We start from the raw sequence: 18,800 nt of genomic DNA, 5'->3' as shown, positions 1-18,800 counted from the left end.
GCCGGTGAAGGGTCCTTTCAGCCTGGGATAGGTATGGGCCGGTGCGGGGGCCTTTCGGCCCGGAATAGGTGTGGGCCGGTGAAGGGTCCTTTCAGCCTGGGATAGGTATGGGCCGGTGCGGGGGCCTTTCAGCCTGGGATAGGTATGGGCCGGTTCGGGGGACTTTCGACCCGGGATAGGTGTGGGCTGGTGCGAGGGCCTTTCGGCCCGGGATAGGTGTGGGCCAATGAAGGGTCCTTTCAGCCTGGGATAGGTATGGGCCGGTGCGGGGGCCTGTCAGCCCGGGATTGCAACAGCACTGGCATTGTAGAGGTGAAAAAAAATCTAAAAATGCTAAAAAGGAAGAAAAGGAATTTCATAATGGGGTAGAAATCCCGACGCCCCCGGGCCTGTATGAGGTTTCTATGGACCCGGAAAGGCTTCGGAAAAGTTGGCTTTCAGCGCACAATGCGCATGCGCTGAAAACCGGCTTTTCCGATCTGTCAAGCTGGAGCTTGACAGGTCGTAGCCAGACCGGGAGCGAGGACATTTATACGTGCAAGTTTGTGATATTTACGCATATCTTGCCCAGCAAATGTCCTCAAAAATCTTACGCCAGAAAAAGCAGGCGCATAGCCTACTTTTACAGGTGCAAGTGTTTTAAAACACACAAACATAATAAAAATAAAGTTATGAAAACATTTTATTGTTTAAAAACCCTCCCCACAACGTTAAGTTTATTTTAAGGCATAATTAAAAAACTTTTTTAAAAATCGGGAATTTTTTTTTATATAAGACATTAATAACTTTAATTTAAATGAATCTTAAATATGCAGTGTATATTTTCTATTTTATATTAGTGTTTTGGGTGTTTGGAGGGGGGTTCTCATTCATAGTAACAGGAGTTTCGGAATTATGAAACTCCTATTACTATGAATGAGAATGTACGATACCTGATTGGCTGCCCAGAGCCATGTGACTCCAGCTCCAGGCCTGCGCACGTCCTGACGTGCGTGCGCTGCGACGTGCAGGTAGAGGAGGCCTGTCAATCTGAAAGTTGAGTAGGCTCAGCAGCTTCAGATGTGCCATTGTTTCATATATTGAGATTTCAGTCTGTTGTCTCAAGTCTCATTTTACAAATGATCTATTTTACAAATGGGAAATGCTTTATTTGTGCCTCAGCCCTTCAGTGTGTCCCTCGTTACCCCGCAACCTCAGTTTTTTTGGCGCAGACCTTAACTTCCACCCACAGAGCTTAAGGACGTCTGCACTGCTCCAAAATGAAAGGTTTTGCCGGCGAAAGTTGGAACTATTCTCTTTGGCGCAGTTGGGCCACCAAAAAAATCGGACATACCTCTACAACTGCGCCAAAAAATGTCCATGTGTAATTTTGAGCCCACTGTGTGTTCAGTTTGTCCGTATGAAATAGGAAATGAGCATTAAGTAGTTCAGGATAGATAGATTGGCACACAATCACATCCAAAAATGACCTCAACAGTCGATTTCTGAAAGCTGCATTTCAAAGTTTTGGACAGTTTGCAGGTGAAGTTCTGCAAGGGTAACTTCAGTGGAAGAGCTGCAGAAACCCCAGAAAATTGATGTTAGCAGCGTTTACACAATTTTTCCAGGGTTTACATGGCACTTCCACCAAAGTTACAGTGGGCGAGTGGGAGAACCTTTCCAGAAATTCACTGCCTTTGTGTTTCACACTTTTCTTGCCTGTAGTTTTGGAAGCAAGACATCTGATTATTCCAAATAAAAATTGGGATATGGAAATTTCTTTGGAGACTCTTGTTTTTGAGGATGAAAGAAGGAGTCCAAGACAGGTTTGACTTCATCCTTAACCATAAAGCAGTGACTACAGACTTGCAAACACTTATCTGGAAATGTCCAAGGAAAATTGCCTTTGCAAGCTCCGATTCACCAGAGAGGCAGTGACAGATTTGTGCCCTTTGCTGAAAGCTGAACTGCAGAAAACTTAGATCACAGAGATGGCACTGACAGTGACAGTCCAGGCCATCACTGCCCTGAAACTATATACTGCAGGTTCCTTCCAAGGGACCAGAAACATTGTTTAATCTATTGTTCATAAATATAGGGAACTGTGCACAAAAGCAGGGAATTAATGCTTGTTTTCCAGTGCATTATCATTACCCTCCTGGAAACCCAGCAGGAAAATGGGCCCAATTTTGGCTATGACTTGCATCAATTTTTTTGGAGTAAGTTGTTTTTTATGGCGTAAGTTAAAAAAAATGCCATTTTCCCCCAAAAATTTGCTCCAGAGTAAGTCAGTTAGGTACGATTTTTTTTTTTTAGTTCCGTTTTTTTTTCAAAAGGGGGCGTTCCCAGACAATTACGCCAGTTTTGGCTATTTATGCCACTTTGGCCAGCTAAAACTTACTCCAAATCGACTTATGTGGCCAGCTCTGAAAAACATTGCGGGCAGTTAAGAATTTGACGCAGATTAGTACATTTAAAGCAACAAGGCTTACAAAGCACTAAACAAACCACAAAAAGTAATAAGCAATCAATCAATAACAAATAAAAAATAGAAGTCCTACCTTTATGCCAGAATCAAATTTTTTGTTTTAAAGATCCCCCCCCCCATTCAAAACACTCTTTCTACCCCACCTAAAAATAAAACTCTCCTCCTTCCCCCGCCCCCCTCCCCAATCAAAAATCTCAAGCACAACCATCAATGAATAAAAAATAAAACTGAAGTCCTATCTCGGCCCAGGAACTCTGCGGGAGGGCACTCGGCCGGGGATAGGGAGTGGTGAGATCGTGGCGTCCCTTCAGCCGGGGATAGGGGCTGCGAGCGTTGGGTCCTACTCACAGCCCTCAGGACATGCTGGGAGGGCAGGAGCATGCGCGCAGACTTTACTGCACATGCGCGCAGCTGCCGGCAGTGCTTTCTGCACTGGGCTGTTGCTCCGCCCCCCATTTCACTATCTACGCCACGGTGGGACACTGGAGACTCGGCAGAGTGGGCAGGATGGGGCCCCTTTTCTTCGGCGCCATTTCCAGCGTGCAAAGTCGGCACATTTAAGTGCGCCGAAAAAAGGGATTGTGGAAAATTGGGTCCAATATGAGGACCTGCAATGTTTCCATATTTTAGGACTCCCCAAAGTCTCAATTATTATTAATGATACTCATATGGCCATCTAAGCCCCAAGATATAATCCCATGGCTAACTTGAACCATAAAGGGTCAGTTCCATCAATGTGCAGGTGGTCTTTGATGACCAGCTCATCATTATACAAGTCAATGCCAATTTCCCAAGCAGCAATTATGATGCCTTCATTTTAAGATAATCTACTGTTGTTGCTAGGTTATTTGAAGGAGACGGCACATTACAAGGATGCTGTTTGGATTTAAACTTCTTCCAGATGCTTCTTCTCATGCCAAATGCAAAAAGTCTGCATCCACAGACAAGCTCTCACTTGCTATGAACTGAAACATCACTCTACGTGCAAAGTAATCTGGGACAGCAGGCCACTAAGTGAACAAAGAACCCTTTTACCAATGAGGTACTCACAGTACAGGCTACCACTGTATGCTCTTGATCTCTCTGCCTGATGGACAAATAACATTGTGACAGATTGTACATCTCAGACGACAACTACAAATCAAGTTTATTTAAAGTAAGATTGAACAGGAGCATATAATATATATATATACATATATATAAATCCTAATTTGTATATGCAGTAAAGAGGATAAGACTGCAATTGCTATACCAGCTGTTTATCGAGATGAACATCACAGTAATAATTCCTGGCACTGTTCGTGCAAATAAAGAATGGAATACTGAAGTTATATTGAAGTGCTACAGAATTATAAACATTTCCGATCCAAATTAGAAATAAACTTTCCATAGAATTCCATATTCCTTAGCAGGTAAATCTTGTGGCACTCAGTCATGCAGACCAGTTTGGTCTTGGGTACAAACTGTGCTGAGGTAGCTGAGATTGTACAAGGCGGCAGTAGCAGTACTACAACTGGTCTAAACATCCCAGGCCTAAGGGCGCCAAAATAACTCAAGCAGGGCTCCTGATCATGATCCAGTGACCCCTGCTGGAAAGTGTATGTTTGTGGCCAACAGTTGAGGACAGGATTGAACTCACTGTGATGCCTTTCATGATAGAAAAGCATGCTGACACTCACTGCCTGGACCCACACATGCATTGTAGGCAATAGCTGCAAGAGTTGGCAGTGCCATGACATCATACCCAACAGGAATTAGCACCTTTGTGGGGGGTAGGACGGGGGGAAGAGGCAAATAAGAATAAGAAAATTGATAAACAAAAAACATTTACAGTCCGTCTTTCTTTCACATACCAAACCATCTTGTGAAGATCAACAAAAGACAAGTTTTAAATGCAGTTTGCAATGTTGTGTGATGGCAATTTACTATATTAAAAAAAATACATTTTAACACCAAATTCAAATTGAAGATTTTTCTTTTAAGGTGCAAAAGTTATTCCATAAATTTATCGATGGATATTCCAACTTCATGATCAAAAACCAATTGAATAGTTTTGTGTAATTAAGTTAAACTCTGAAAATATATTGCAAACATGAAGAAACTCCCATTCTGTATTGAGAAGCGTAACTGTACATCTGGTACAACATCTTAGTTCTATCTGGCTAAACATTCTACTATTTGCACCTGGCATTTGAATCACTCTAAAGTATCCCATGCCAACTTCATATCTTCTCGCAATCTCTTTAAGTTGGCTTTTAGAACTCCTTATTCCAAGTGTTAATTGCTGTCTAGATGCCCTTGCAGCAGCTTCTGGTTATTTGTCTAAACGATATTTCAAATATTTCTGAGAGTTCTCTGTTCCATTCTCTAATGGTTCCGTTTGTAGCACTCTTAAAGAGAAATGTGTCCTTTTTATGCTTTTGTTTCCCTTATTTGGATTTTGATGATCTTGGCATTCGTCCTTCCTCCATTGGTCCACTCTGTTCTACCACTACAAACAGAACTGTCAATATTTGATGAAGGCTTAGTGTGCGACCTTCAATTGTGAGTCTGCTGCATAAGTGAATTGTCATCTTGCATCAAAAACATATATGCTGTTAGAAGCAGTAAACTCTGTCCATTATCTGGATCATAATCCAAGTTCACTGTCCTATTACTGTTCAAGCATATCTTTTAGGTAACTGAATATTTTCAGTTATTATTACAGTAACCAAATCATATTATATTACTAACCATATAAAGAACATTTTCAACCAATCACCATCAGAGAGATGGGTCTTTCAACGGGAAGTGTGGGCATTCTCCGCAGTATAAAATTGACTGATGCAAATCCCTTCCAGAAAAAGCAAGCTGCATAAATTAAAATAAATTGGGAATGTTCCATTCTGCATCCCCATTCTGCACTGAGATTTGGAATTTGCTCATCATATCTGATAGTCAAGCCTGCTGTGCCATTATTCATATTTTTTAATGTTTCAAAAGAACTTATTTCCCATCGTTACGCTGCAGTGGGCAGAACTCGTGTATGCTTTCGAGTACATGAATGGAGTTCAGCGTTTTTCAAATTCACAATAATAGGAGCAGCAAGTAAAAATATGATTATCATGTGTATTGCTGTGAAATAGGCTCTAAACACAGCATTAATGCATTTATCACTTTGTTTCATCTCACTTCTTTCCTCTCTTATTCTTTCCTCTCTCTTGTCCATTTTCTCTCTGATTTCTGTTTCCAATTAATTTTAAGTATACCAAAAATATATAACTTTTTAAACTGCTAACCTGTAGTGATTCCCTGTATATTTTCCAAAAGCATGCATGATTTCCTTTATAAACCTATTGCTACAAATATATTGTGAATTGTAATGATTGAATATAGCTGGCAAAATAGTTCTTTGCAATTATACAAATGTTGAAGTGCTGTATTCTTGGCTAACAATCCTGTAAATTAACTTTATTATATGTCCATATCTTCTCTCCTGGCACACGTAGAATTAAGATCATGAAAATACCGATGATACATAACATCACAATCTTTAGATGAGATATTTTATCTATAATCATCAGTGAGAGCTGATGTAGGAGCTATTACAACAATGTTTTCATAGCATCACTTGCATCATTGTACATTCTCATTTATTTAAAAAAATTTTCAAGATAAGAATGCCGCTGCAAAATATTGAAACATTATTGTATTTTAATTATGATCCAAATGAATCTCATTGTGTTGTATGTTTGTGTATTGAAATAAGGAAGCCTAATTTAAATATTGGCCTCTACATTGTTTTGGTAGTAGGGATGTAAAGAATGGTACTCCAGTATCCTTACTGTATGGTTCCAATATAAGCACCTCATTATTCAAATGAGAGCTTGATGCAAATGGTTCTAGAGGGTATTTTTTTTTACATCAATCTCATCAGGTATTTGGGAAATGTTACATAAAACTGCAGAGGATGCAGCTTGCCTACAGAGGAGAAAACTATTTCACGAGATGAAATAAAAATGTTCATGACACAGTATGATAAAGCCAGAATGTGATAACTTGTCAAAGTCTCCATGTTTAATTTAATGGCCACGTGCTACTTTCTACCATATTAACGACCTGCCAAAGTGCCATAAATGTGATCATTGGACCGTATTTTATGCATTCTTCTAAAATGTATTATTTTTTTTAAATAAGAAATTAACTTCCCTTCTTTAATACATTTTTATGGCCTACAAACAAAATGGTGTGTGCACATTTCACGAGTAAAAGCAACTGTGAAACAGCCAATAAGAAGGAACCTGTAACAATGATGCTTAATATCTCAAACTGGGACTGGGGGCGGGGGGTGGAGTAAAACATTCATCAATCCAGTACTGAAGTACCCAAAATTTTGGCAAATTCATTGAGTCCATTTCACTGACAAGAGCCTGCTGATCCTTGAGTAAGAGAGAAAATGAATGACATTTTGCTTCACAAGGAGACAGATGCATGAGGGTATTTTTGCCTGGTTCTCCCAGTAAGTTCTATAATTGGCCAATATTACTTTGGGCACTTTTAAGGGGAAACTGGGTAGTGCAGAGGACTAGACAATGGCCTATGATTTTGGTTCATATCCGACAGACCAATGGATGAAAACCTTACGTGAAACAAGTTTCAATCTCAATCCAGCTTTTCACCATAAAACTGTCCTGAATGCTGCACTAATTGGCAATGTCACTGACAGTTGTGAGAAATGGAAAAAATGTCACACTGCTGCAGTCAGGGGCACTCATCAAGGTTGGACTGTGGCATGTTGTTGGGACAGAGAAGAGGGCACCTTACTCTGCATCTCACTGTGCTACCCTGCCCTGGATGCTTGATGCTGGTGCCTGAAATAGAAAGAGTTCTATTCTCCAGCAACAACAACAACAACTTGCATTTATACAGTGGCTTTCACATAGTAAAACATCCCAAGGCGCTTCACAGAAGCATTTTCGAACAACATTTGACACAGAGCCACATAACCAGCTATTAGAGCAAATGACCAAAAGCTTGGTCATGAGGTAGGTTTTAAGGAGGATATAGAGGTAGAGAGGCGGAGAGGGTTAGGTAGGGAATTTCAGAGATTAGGGCCTAGGCAACAGAAGGCAGGGCCAGCAATGGTTGAGTGATTAAAATCGGGGATGTGCAAGAAGCCAGAATTGGAGGAGCGCAGAGATCTTGAGGGTTGCAGGGCTGGAAGAGGTTACAGAGATAGGGAGAAGCGAGGTCATGGAGAGATCTCAAAACAAGGATGAGAATTTTTAAATCGAGGCCTTGCTCAACCGGAAGCCAATGTAGGTCAGTGAGCACAGGCATGATGGGTAAACATAAGAACATAAGAATTAAGAGCAGGAATAGGCCATTCCGCCCCCGTGCCTGTTCTGCCATTCAATGAGATCATGGCTGATCTCCTACCTCAACTCCACTTTCCTGCTCTATCCATAATGGGATATAAATAGCACTTTGTGAGTTAAGATATAAGCAGCAAAGTTTTGGATGAGTGTTTATGGAGGGTAGAAGATGGGAGGCTGGCCAGGAATGCATTGGAATACTCTAGTCTAGTGGTAACAAAGGCATCAGGAGGGTTTCAGCAGCAGATGAGCTGAGGCAGGGGCAGAGTCAGGTGATGTGACGTAAGTTGAAGTAGGTGGTCTTGGTGATGGAGTGGATATGTGGTCGGAAGCTTATCTCGGCGTCAAGTACGACACCAAGGTTGTGAACGCTCTGGTTCAACCTCAGACAGTTGCCAATGAGAGGGATGGAGTCGGTGGTTGAGGAAGGGATTTTCTGGCAGGGACTGAAGACAATGGCTTTGGTCTTCCCGAAATTTCAGCTCATCCAGTACTGGATGTTAGACAGTGTGATAAATTAGAGCAGTGGAGGGATTGAGAGAGATGGTGGTGATGTAGAGCTGGGTGTCATTAGCGTGCATGTGGAAGCTAAGTGCACCACTATTCCTCAAATTCATAAACATAAAAATGAAATTAAAAAGTGACATATATTTACAATTAAACAATTGTTAGCTGAGTTAACTGTTTAGTTACATGAACTGCGTATGTCCTGTTTGCCCTCTTCTACATAAAGAGATTCTGCAACAGCCATACCACTGAGACTTGTAGTTCAACAACTACTTTTCATTTTTATTTCTTTCTACATCCGTGCAATGCGAACCAAGTTTCTCATCATTGACCTTCAAAGACAAAACATATTTTTTCTCTTTGTTAATTTTTGTAAAATCATTCAGGAGAGGAGCACTCTTCAGCATAGCAATAAAGAGATCTGAACAGTACATATATCTACTTTTTCATAGTACACACATTGGGCTGGAAATTCATCAAATACCGCTATGACTGAATGCCGCTAGTTTTGGTCAAAAGTTGACCGGTGATAGCGGTAGCGGTGTTTTCATTCTTGCACGATTCGGGTTTTTGGCGCCAAAAAGAAACGGACCTTCTGCGCATGCGCAATTTGTTTCCCCCAGTTTTCTTTTCCCGCGATTTTGGTCCGGGTTCACTCACGCATGCTCAGAGCACCCAGCAGTTTTACATTTTGGAGAGAGAGAGAGAGAGGAAATAATCAGAGAGGAGAGAGAGATATTCAAATAGGAGATAGGAGAGATAATAGGAGTGAGTGATAATAGGAGACAATAGGAAATAATAGGAGAGATAATCGGAGAGACAATAGAAGAAAAATGCAGCACCCAGAAGTAGCGAGGCAGAACATAAGAACATAATAAGAACATAAGAATTAGGAACAGGAGTAGGCCATCTAGCCCCTCGAGCCTGCTCCGCCATTCAATAAGATCATGGCTGATCTGGCCGTGGACTCAGCTCCACTTACCCGCCCGCTCCCCATAACCCTTAATTCCCTTATTGGTTAAAAATCTATCTATCTGTGACTTGAATACATTCAATGAGCTAGCCTCAACTGCTTCCTTGGGCAGAGAATTCCACAGATTCACAACCCTCTGGGAGAAGAAATTCCTTCTCAACTCGGTTTTAAATTGGCTCCCCCGTATTTTGAGACTGTGCCCCCTAGTTCTAGTCTCCCCGACCAGTGGAAACAACCTCTCCGCCTCTATCTTGTCTATCCCTTTCATGATTTTAAATGTTTCTATAAGATCACCCCTCATCCTTCTGAACTCCAACGAGTAAAGACCCAGTCTATTCAATCTATCATCATAAGGTAACCCCCTCATCTCCGGAATCAGCCTAGTGAATCGTCTCTGTACCCCCTCCAAAGCTAGTCTATCCTTCCTTAGGTAAAGTGACCAAAACTGCACGAAGTACTCCAGGTGTGGCCTTACCAATACCCTATACAGTTATACAGTTGCAGCAGGACCTCCCTGCTTTTGTACTCCATCCCTCTCGCAATGAAGGCCAACATTCCATTCGCCTTCCTGATTAGCTGCTGCACCTGGGCCAATTGTGGAGCAGTGGAGGCGTGGCCTAAACAGTTGGAGCTGTGAGCAGTGAGAGAAGGAGCTGCTGCTTTTGCTCCTGGCTGGGCCTGTGAATCAGCCCAGGAAGAGAAGGAAGGAAGGAAGGGGCTTCACCACCAACTTTCACCCAGAGGGAGAGGAGGAAAAAGCAGAAAACTTGAACAACTTCACCATTTCTACAAAGAGTTGGAGAGAGGGGGAAAGACCAACAACAACATCCAGTGTGGAAGGAGGGAGACTCTACCATTCTACAGGTGGGTGTATTGGTGCAGTCCCTAAAAGACTTTGCTGTATCAGTGGGGGGAGGAAAGAAGACCAGTCGGGGGCCGGAACATCGCGGGGGGTGTGTGTGTGTGGAAGTGTGTGTGGGGGCCTTGCTTACAACTAGGCCCCACACACCTTTGAAGCACCCCTCCCCCATTGCCTAGCCTGGGATAGCTGGAGCTACCAGGCTGAAGAAACAATTAATCCACCCTAATTAACATCATTGGGAGTGTGTGCCTGTGTGGCTCCAGCTGCACCAGGTGAAGACATCTTCTCCCCTCACCCGAAGACCACCCCAAAGACTATTTTTGTTTGCCATCTGGGGATTGCACCCACCCACAGCTGCGATGGGAGACCTGCCCTCGCAGTTTCCCCCCTTCCCACCCCCCTCTCTCTTTCTCTGTTACTCTCTGTCTCTCCCCTCTCTCTGTGAGAGCCCTTTTCCTCCCAAATTGATTGGAAAAATATAAAACAATTAAGACAACTGAGCAGAGGGAGCAAGGCCCCTCCCCAGTTGTCAACTAGGGGAGAGGTGTGCCTCGTTAAGAACTCCTCTGCTCAGTCTATTAAACGAGGCCATTTAAAGACCATTAAGGCCTGTGACTTTGGGGTGGGTGTAGCCCTTAAAGGGACCCCGTGATGGCGACCCCATCTACGCCGGTGGCAGGGCCAGCTAGGACTTATGCGCAGGCGGCGTCCACATCCACGGCACCTCCTACGCCACCTGCTGCCCTGCCACCATTCAGACTTATAACTACGAAACACGGGGTCAAGAGCTACACTCACCCCACAATGAGACAATGAGCATTAAGGAGTGCGTGCGGGCGATGGCTGGGGTAGTCGGCCCCTCGGCCATTGTCGCAGCCTCCAAGATGTCTGGGAAGGCCGTGTTCTTCCTGGGGTCGGAGCGGGCGGTGTCCCTGGCCATTGAAAAGGGGCTCACGGTGGGCGGGACGTTCCTGCCGGTGGACCCTCTCGAGGCCACCGCGCAGAGGGTCATTCTATCAAACGTCCCGCCCTTTGTTCCCGCTTAGCTCCTCCTCCCTCACCTACACCAACTGGGGGAGGCAAGGTCAGGGATCAACCCCATACCGCTTGGCCTCAGGGAGAACAGTCTGCGCCACGTGTTCTCCTTCCGCCGCCAGCTCTTTGTCCGGCTGGCGCGGGAAAAGACGACAGAGGGCAATTTTAATGTGGTGCACGAGGAGACTGCATACCGCGTCTTTTGGATGTCGGACGGCGTGTGGTGCCATGCCTGCAGGGAGGTGGGGCACGTTCGCAAGAACTGCCCCGCCTCCAAAGCCGCCAAACCACCGAGGGCGGACAAGGCTGGTGCCGCTACCGCCCCTCCCCCTAGTAGCGTCCGCGTGCCGGGAGCTGTGGGTGCGCGGGCATCGTCGGGGGCCTTTGTTTTCACGGCCTCCGGCGGGGGGGAGGGAGAGCGTCCGGCCAGAAAGAAGGCGCAGAAGACGACGAAACACCTAGAGGCGGGTCCCCTTAGTGCGCCAGACAAGCTGTTCACCGCGCTCAGCCCAACCCCGTCACCGGCGAGCGCGGGGTGCCCTGAGCCCGTGCCCGAGCCCTTGACTAATACCGCAGAGGGGTTCGGGCGCGGGCAAGATAAGAAAAAGGGGGGAGTGGAGCGGGAGGCCTCGGCAGACACGGGTGTCTCCCTGTCTCCGTGCCCCCCCCGGAAAAAAAGGATGCGCCGCTCCAATGAGGCGGGGGGGAACAACATCCCTCCGCGGAGGAGTCGGTGCCCACCGCATGTCCCGCGTCCCCCACCGGCGCCCCCAAACTGCGCCGTAGGCACGAGGAATCTGTCCCCGGGGAGGGTGAGGCAGTCGAGGCTGCCCAGCCGCTGTCTCCCGGGGATGGCATGAAAGATCTGCCTGTCGTGGGGGGCGTGGGGCCAGCGGAAGAATGCGTAGCCGCCGGGTCGAGCGTCCCGGGGACTGAGGCGGGCGGGGCCGAAAAGGCCGAACCTGAGCCCGCCCAGCCAATATCCAACTTCCCCCGGGATTTGCTCGACTCGGCAGAAATACAAAGTATTAACACTTTTAATGAATCTGTAGACGCTGGGCCGGGGGGTGGCGGCGGGGAGGGGGAGGAACACCCACCCTCGCCCCCTACTTTGGAGCTGGGGTACTTGGAGGACCTGGAGAATTACTTTGACCGGGTCTCTCCGTGTTCCCCGGTTCCTGGGGCGGAGGGGGAACCCCTTCCGCTGTCGCTTCCCGACCCAGCACCAATTCTAAAAGAGCCCAGTGGGGACTCCTCTGCCGACGATCCTGGGGGTGGGATCGGGGCAGAGCCAGGGTCGGATGGAGTGGCCGGGCCGTTTGCCGTACATCGTGCGGTCGACGGGCCGGCTGCTAGCGGCGACCTCCCGGAGGAGGACGGAGACTCGGTGGGGGACGCGGGTGAAGATCTCGAGTCCATCGCCAGTGAGGCGGTGGATCTCCTCGTGCCCGCCGCTGAGTCCCCCCTCATTCCCGTAGAGGATCTCCGGGACTTTTTGGTCGAGAGCCAGGGTCGCCGCAACTGAGCCCATCTGGCCCGGGAAAGATGGTCCGAGCCGGGGCTGCTCATCGCTTCCGTCCGAGTCACCGCTAAAACCATGGCCGCGGGCGGGCCCTTATCAAGGGCGCAAGGCCTTGAGCTGCGCCGGCTCAAAAAGTTCCTCGCTGGGCTGCTGAAGGAGTGGAGGTCAACAAATGACTCCACTCCCCCCCCACAATAGGTTAGGTAGAGGTTGCACTATGCTTTTGACATGAAGATAACCATAGCCAGCCTCAACATCAACGGCGGCAGAGAGGCACGTCGTAGATTTGACAATTTTTCGCTCCTGCGGGAGGGGAAATATGCGGTGTGCTTCCTGCAAGAAACCCACACCGTTCCGGGAGACGAAGCCACGTGGCTCCTGGAATGGCAAGGAGAGGTCCACATGAGCCACCTCACCGCCACTTCTAGTGGGGTGGCCATCTTGCTGGGCCCGCATTTTCAGCCGGAGATCTTGGGGGTCGAGGAGCCCGTGCCAGGCCTCTTGCTGCACGTAACGGTTCACCTGGGGGACGTGCCGCTCCATCTCGTGAACGTGTACGCCCCGGCCCGCAGCAGGCGCTCTTCTTCGAAGAAGTGTCCGCTCTTTTTGGCTCCGTCGACGTCGGCGACTGCATTGTCCTCGGGGGGGGATCTTAACTGCACCCTCGAGGCGAGGGACCGCTCCGGTGCCCCGCAGAGCATGACGGCGATGGAGAAGTTGAGGGACCTGGTCGGGTCCTTCGACTTGGTGGACGTCTGCCGAAATCTCCACCCCGACTCCAGCGCCTTTACTTGGGTGAGGCCTGGAGTAGGATGGTCCAGAGTCGACCGCCTTTACGTGTCTCGGGCGTACGTTTCCTGCGTCCCGGCGGCCTCCATGCGGCCGGTGCCGTGTTCGGACCACCACCTGGTGTGGGCGGAGCTCGCTTCGCTCCGCGCGAGGACGGGGTCCGGGTACTGGCACTTTAACAACCGGCTGCTGGAGGACGTGCGGTTCCAGGACTCGTTCCGTCGATTCTGGGCCGACTGGAGAAGGAAGCAGGGGGGCTTCCCCTCCTTGAGGCTATGGTGGGACGTGGGCAAGGCTCATGTCCGCGTCTTCTGCCAAGAGTACGCGAGGGGGTCGACCAAGAGGCGGGCGGCCGGAGTCGGGCGCCTAGAAAAAGAGGTGCTCGACCTGGAATCCCGTCTCGGTCAAGTCATCGAGGACCCGGCCCTGCGGACGGTGTACGAAGCTAAGAAGGCCGCGCTGAAGGACCTGCAGCTCGTCGGGTCCCGAGGCACGCTCGTGAGGTCGCGGATCCGGTTCCTGCAGGATCTGGACCGCGGCTCCCCCTTCTTCTACTCGCTGAAAAAAAGGCAGAGTGTCCGTAAGCAGCTCTTGACGCTGCTGGCCGATGACGGCTCTCTCGTCTTGGATCCGGAGGGCGTCAACAACAGGGCCCGTGAATATTACGGGGCTCTGTTCTCTCCGGATCTGTCCAGCGAGGAAGCGCGTAGAGTTTTGTGGGAGGACTTGCCGAAAGTCAGCCCGAAGGGCGGTGAAAATTTGGAAGCTCCGCTAAGCCTGGCGGAGCTGACCGGTGCCCTCGACCGGCTCTCGAGGGGAAAATCCCCGGGGCTGGACGGGCTGACCGTGGAGTTCCACAGGGCGTTCTGGGACGTCCTGGGGAGCGACTACGCGCGGGTCCTGGGGGAAAGTCTGGCGACCGGGGAGATGCCGCTCTCTTGGCGCAGGGCAGTCATCGTCCTGCTGCCTAAGAAGGGCGATCTCCGCCTCCTTAAGAACTGGCGCCCGGTCTCCCTCCTCAGCACGGACTACAAAATCTTCGCCAGGGCGATGTCTGCTCGCCTTGGCACCGTGCTGGACCACATGATCCACCCAGACCAGTCCGACGCGGTCCCGGGCCGGACAATCCACAATAACATCCATCTGGTCCGGGACCTCATCCATCATTCCCAGGAGGCTGGTCTGTCGGTCGCCTTCCTATCTCTTGACCAAGAGAAGGCGTTCGACAGGGTGGATCACGACTATCTGCTCGGAACTCTGCGCGCTTTCGGGTTCGGGACGCATTTCGTCGCCCGGATCCGACTTTTGTACGCCGCCATGGAGTGTCTGATTAAAGTTAACGGGTCCTTGACGGCGCCCCTTCGCTTTAGGAGAGGGGTGCGCCAGGGATGCCCCATGTCCGGCTAGTTATATGCCATCTGCGTGGAGCCTTTCCTGTGCCTCCTGCGGACGAGGTTGACGGGACTGGCTCTGCAAGGGCCGGGCGTGGAGGTCGTCCTCTCGGCTTACGCCGATGACGTGCTCCTCGCGGTAGAGGATCCCGCTGACCTGCGGAGGATGCGTGAGTGCCAGGAGATTTACTCGGCCGCATCCTCCGCCAGAATCAACTGGGAGAAATGTTCCGGACTCCTGGTGGGTCAGTGGCGGGTGGACTCCCTGCCGGAGGAGCTCAGGCCTTTTGCCTGGAGCACGACCCATCTCCTCTATCTGGGAGTCTACCTTAGCCCCGACGAGGGAGCCTGGCCAGCGAACTGGCAGGAGCTGGAGGCCAAGGTCGCCACTCGCCTAGGACGCTGGACAGGACTGCTCCGAGTGCTGTCCTACAGGGGTCGAGCGCTAGTCATAAACCAGCTGGTGGCCGCAATGTTGACCCCTCCCCCTGCGTTTGTCGCCAAGATATAGAAGAAGCTGGTGGACTTCTTCTGGAACCACAGGAAGCACTGGGTCTCTGCCGCGGTCTTGAGTCTCCCGCTTGAGGAAGGCGGTCAGTCGTTGGTGTGCGTCAGCGCCCAGCTCGCGACTTTCCATCTTCAGACCCTGCAGAGATACCTTTACGTCAAGCCCCCTCCTAGGTGGTGTGCTCTGGCGACGTATTTCTTCCGCCAGCAGCGCGACCTCAATTACGACACGCAGCTCCTGTTTGTGAACTTGGGGGGTGTCAGGACCGCCCTCCAGGAGCTGCCTGTCTTTTACAAGGAACTCATCAGGGTCTGGAACAAAGTCTCCACCAAGCGCAGCTCTCCGCTGGCTGGAGTGGCGGCTGTCCTGCAGGAGCCACAGCTCGGGAATCCGTACCTCCATGACCGAGGTTTTAGGTGGCGGTCGGACGAGAGGGCTGTGGCTGGTGAGGTGACCAGGGTCAGGGACCTGCTCGATGGCGGAGGAGCGGGCTGGATGGCGCCAGGCACGCTGGCGCGGCGCCTAAATTCAGCCAACGTCTGCTGCGCGGCCGAAACCATCGAGTCGCTAAAAACAGCTTTGGGCCCTGACTCCGTTAGGTGCATCGAGGAGGCTCAAGCACGTGGGGAGATCCCGTCCGAACTGACCCCCGTCCGGACGGAATTCCTCATCGGCGCCAAACCCCGGAACCTCCCTCGGGAGTCGGCGCCTCACAACTTGAGCCGCCTCGAGGAAATCCCCTCCGTGCCTTTCAGTTCCGCGCGAAGGGGTTTCCTGTACGGGCTGCTCCTGCACACTCTCAACTTTGCCATCCTCGCCGGCCGTCCGGACACGCCATGGCGTACCATCTTGCCGTCCGGAGGAGGCGGGGGTCCCCGATGGAGGGCACTCTATGCGGGAGTCCTCCCATTATTCATCGAGGACTTGGCCTGGAGGGTGGTGCACGGAGCAGTGCTGTGCAACAAATTTTTAAGCCGGTTCACGGATTCCCAGGCCGCCTGCAATTTCTGCGGTCTGGAAGAGTCCGTGTTCCATGTTTTTATGGAATGCACGAGGTTGCAGCCCCTGTTTTATTATTTAAAGGGGCTGCTCCTGAAATTCTGGCTGCACTTCAGTCCCACTCTCCTGATCTTTGGGCACCCTGTGCGGAGGGGAGCGGGTAGGTCCGAGGGCCTCCTCGTAGGACTGCTCCTGGGCACGGCCAAGGGTGCCATCAGCCGGTCCAGGCAGCGGGCGGTCGAGGGGGTCGTTCAACCTGACTGCCAGCCTCTCTTCCGCACGTACATCCGCGCCAGGGTGTCCTTGGAGATGGAGCACGCGATGTCCACCGGTACGCTCGCGGCCTTCCGCGAGAGGTGGGCACCGGAGGGACTGGAGTGCATCGTCACGCCCGGCAACCAAATTTTAATTTGATTTTATGTTTTAAAGTTTAATTTGTTTTAATTGCCGGTGCTTTTAGTGTCCCCCTCCCCTTTTATAGGGGGCACTGGAGGAAAAAATGTGATTTTAGTGCCCAAAAAAAAAACAAAAAAAAAAGAAAAACACAAAAAAAAAACCACAAAAAAGAAAAAAAAGGGCCTTGTAAATGTCTGGTGTGTCATCCAGTGCGGGTGGCATGGTTTAATGTTTATGTTTTTTCAGGTAAACGCCAAAAGAGTTTCATGTACAAGGAGCCCGGCAACCAAATTTTAATTTGATTTTATGTTTTTTAAGCTAATTTGTTTTAATTGCCGGTGCTTTTAGTGTCCCCCTCCCCTTTTATAGGGGTCACTTGGAAAAAAAAAATTCGATTCTGTGCCAAAAAAAAATGGCATTGTAAATGTTGGTGTTTCCCCCAGATCGGGGGGCACGGTTTAATGTTTTTCTGTTAACTCCTAAAAGAGTTTCATGCACAAGGACCCCAAGGTCCCTCTGCACCTCAGCATGTTGTAATTTCTCCCCATTCAAATAATATTCCCTTTTACTGTTTTTTTCCCCAAGGTGGATGACCTCACACTTTCTGACATTGTATTCCATCTGCCAAACCTTAGCCCATTCGCTTAACCTATCCAAATCTCTTTGCAGCCTCTCGGTGTCCTCCACACAACCCGCTTTCCCACTAATCTTTGTCTCATCTGCAAATTTTGTTACACTACACTCTGTCCCCTCTTCCAGGTCATCTATGTATATTGTAAACAGTTGTGGTCCCAGCACCGATCCCTGTGGCACACCACTAACCACCGATTTCCAACCCGAAAAGGACCCATTTATCCCAACTCTCTGCTTTCTGTTCACCAGCCAATTCTCTATCCATGCTAATACATTTCCTCTGACTCCGCGTACCTCTATCTTCTGCAGTAACCTTTTGTGTGGCACCTTATCGAAAGCCTTTTGGAAATCTAAATACACCACATCCATCGGTACACCTCCATCCACCATGCTCGTTATATCCTCAAAGAATTCCAGTAAATTAGTTAAACATGATTTCCCCTTCACGAATCCATGCTGCATCTGTATGATTGCACTATTCCTATCTAGATTTCTTCCTTAATGATAGCTTCAAGCATTTTCCCCACTACAGATGTTAAACTAACAGGCCTATAGTTACCTGCCTTTTGTCTGCCCCCTTTTTTAAACAGAGGCGTTACATTAGCTGCTTTCCAATCCGCTGGTACCTCCCCAGAGTCCAGAGAATTTTGGTAGATTATAACAAATGCATCTGCTATAACTTCCGCCATCTCTTTTAATACCCTGGGATGCATTTCATCAGGACCAGGGGACTTGTCTACCTTGAGTCCCATTAGCCTGTCCAGCACTACCGCCTAGTGATAGTGATTATCTCAAGGTCCTCCCTTCCCACATTCCTGTGACCAGCAATTTTTGTCATGGTTTTTGTGTCTTCCATTGTGAAGACCGAAGCAAAATAATTGTTTAAGGTCTCAGCCATTTCCACATTTCCCATTATTAAATCTCCCTTCTCATCTTCTAATGGACCAACATTTACTTTAGTCACTCTTTTCCGTTTTATATATCTGTAAAAGCTTTTACGATCTGTTTTTATGTTTTGCGCAAATTTACCTTTGTAATCTATCTTTCCTTTCTTTATTGCTTTTTTAGTCATTCTTTGCTGTTGTTTAAAATTTTCCCAATCTTCTAGTTTCCCACTAACCTTGACCACCTTGTACGCATTGGTCTTTGATTTGATACTCTCCTTTATTTCCTTGGTTATCCACGGCTGGTTATCCCTTCTCTTACCACTCTTTTTTTTCACTGGAATATATTTTTGTTGCGCACTATGAAAGAGCTCCTTAAAAGTCCTCCACTGTTCCTCAATTGTGCCACCGTTTAGTCTGTGTTTCCAGTCGACTTTAGCCAACTCTGCCCTCATCCCACTGTAGTCCCCTTTGTTTATG

General features: G+C 48.7%; 1 protein-coding gene across 2 annotated transcripts in view; it reads right to left on the bottom strand.

Moving 5' to 3' along the window:
• LOC139260324 (adhesion G protein-coupled receptor A3) overlaps window positions 1-18,800 on the bottom strand; it is an 841,088-nt gene that overhangs the window by 797,391 nt on the left and 24,897 nt on the right. The window lies entirely within an intron of this gene.

The sequence above is a fragment of the Pristiophorus japonicus genome, chromosome 3, assembly GCF_044704955.1.
Source record: "Pristiophorus japonicus isolate sPriJap1 chromosome 3, sPriJap1.hap1, whole genome shotgun sequence".
NCBI classification, from domain to species: domain Eukaryota; kingdom Metazoa; phylum Chordata; class Chondrichthyes; family Pristiophoridae; genus Pristiophorus; species Pristiophorus japonicus.
Note: the sequence above shows the minus strand (reverse complement) of the source record. Positions and strands in the feature narration are given on the sequence as shown.